This window comes from Tasmannia lanceolata, unplaced genomic scaffold (genome assembly GCF_043159265.1).
Source record: "Tasmannia lanceolata isolate RefF3 unplaced genomic scaffold, GAP_Taslan_0.1 ptg000018l, whole genome shotgun sequence".
NCBI classification, from domain to species: domain Eukaryota; kingdom Viridiplantae; phylum Streptophyta; class Magnoliopsida; order Canellales; family Winteraceae; genus Tasmannia; species Tasmannia lanceolata.
Window position 1 is genome coordinate 54,117,710 of NW_027518695.1, and position 2,258 is coordinate 54,119,967.

The 2,258-nt window shown below is 33.5% G+C and overlaps 1 long non-coding RNA gene across 1 annotated transcript; it reads right to left on the bottom strand.

Moving 5' to 3' along the window:
• Nucleotides 1-453: 453 nt before the first annotated feature.
• LOC143851889 (uncharacterized) lies at nucleotides 454-1,634 on the bottom strand. Its single transcript, XR_013236543.1, has 3 exons — nucleotides 1,258-1,634; nucleotides 1,097-1,156; nucleotides 454-788 (listed from the first exon to the last, which is right to left on the bottom strand). It is a non-coding gene; the product is annotated as an uncharacterized LOC143851889 (long non-coding RNA).
• Between the last annotated feature and the right edge of the window lie 624 nt (nucleotides 1,635-2,258).

The following is a 2,258-nucleotide window of genomic DNA, read 5'->3' on the forward strand; positions in this document are numbered from 1 at the left end:
TGGTTCATACGGCCATGCATCATGTAAAATCTAAAGAAGAGACAATTTAATCCGGCTATGTTGTAACCAAATTGAATGGTGGAAAGAGATTTATGTTGAAATAGTTTTGCCATATGTTAGACGTATTTCCTTGGTTTGCAAGTGGGTGGCGATTCTAACTTTAAAGTACACGTAATTAAGGGGTTGGATGATACGGACTAATTTTCCCATGATCTAAACACTCCAATTGAGTGGGTTTTGCTTTTAAATGAAGGTCATAGACTAATTTTGTGACATGTATCATCTATTCATCTATTCATCCTATTGTTCATTTGATGTGCCTCCACTCAAATTTGATGTAACTCATTAATTCTTCCTCATAGGATGATCCTAACCCTGTTTTAATTTCAACGTAATGACAGATCCATTGCAATATTAATGATCTTTTTACATTTTCTAAATTACACACCTTAGTTCTGCAATCATATGAAATAATGAAGAAAAAATTAAATATCTTCTTCAAAGTTTCAAAAAATAAATTAAAATATATAAAGAAATTGGAAACCAAAAATAAACTTCAGAACATTACTGAGATCACAATGCGAAAACAGTATAGTAGAAGAAAGTAAAAAAATTAAAATTATCCTGATCTGATCCAAGCCATGAACAATGTGACCATAGATGAAGAGCGTTTAAAGAAGAAGCCATCACAAATCCTCTGCAAATTCTTGAACAGCAGCCTGAAAGCGTAAACCCTAAACCCCAACGTTGATGCCACTCCCTTTACACTTTCACCCGTATGGATATGCCTGTAAATCATTTCAGAAAATTGATGCATTGATATTTAATTATTTGGTTACATTACAAAGCATAATACACGGAGAAATATACGGAATAAAATAGAATAAAAATAAAACCATATACAATTATGGCATAAAAATGCCATAAAAAATGTTGCCTCATAATTCGCTTGTATGCACAACTAAGAAACACAAAACAGAAAGAAAATAAATAAAGAAAAAGGCTCCATGATAGCCTTAATTGTGTTAACAAAGATGAATAAAATCCCTGCAATGAGGAAGAACAACGCAGGAAAAAATAAAAATAAATAAAATACTTGGAATGGGGAACAACAGTTCAAGAAATTGTCATGAAAATGAGGGCAAACCTTCTCTCTCTGTTTTCAAATGGAAAGATTAGTATTTCTTTGACAGAGAAGCATAGGCAGAAGAAAATAGGAGAAGGGGAAATCAAAGAGCAAAGATATACGGTAGATACCTCATATTTCATAACAGCCAGCAAAGAAATTAAAAAAGTACTCATCTTTGTTTCCAGGCCTTTACCCGTTGGACGCCCCCAGATGTCCATGTGCGTGAGGAATACACCGTTGCCAAGAAGTGCTGTCGTTGATGGAGAGAGACTAAATAGCTACTTGGAAAAGGAAAGTATATATACGAAGAGATTCGGCAATAAACCAATTAATAGTAATAAAACCAATTAATAGTAAGAAAAAGTTAGAGAGAGATATTTTCTCTGACGTTTTGGAAGGTGATTTAATGAGGTTTTAAGAAAGGGTATTTATCCTGAAGATTTATTAGGAGATTTAATAGCTTTCCTATTGGAGATTTATTTGCTGAGAGAGAGAGAGAGAGAGAGAGGGAAAGAGATATTACAGGAGATTTAAGAGCTTAAAAATAGCTACAAGCAGAACTTGAGTTTATAGGAGGGTGCCACGTGGCACCACCACAGCTTAGAGGATTCCGCTTTATATATATACTAGTTGCAGACCCGTGCGATGCACGGGGCGAGGAAAAAAATGCTTTAAAACTGTTTTAAAGCACCCTTAGAATATATATATATATATATATATATATATATATAGAGAGAGAGAGAGAGAGAGAGAGAGAGAGAGCAAAATTCTGAATTCTGAGTATCTTCAATTGACCAAAGGAAATCAACATAAAACACGACTTATAAAACCTGATGTAGATGCTTATGTTGAGATTTTATATGGTGTAAGTCCTTATACTCACACATTTTTCTAAATAAATATATATTTCCACTATAGATCAAACGGCTATGATAATCCTTTGGGAATAAATTCTTGGTCACAACCTATTTACATTGTGGTTCGCAATTTTAAAAAGCCCTCTTTCATACCGAAGAAAGCTATTAAATCTCTTATTAAAGGCTATTAAATCTCCTATTATTTCTCTTTCTCTCTCCTAATTCGGCAATTACATCTCCTATAATATCTCTCCCTCTATCAAGTTTCGTGG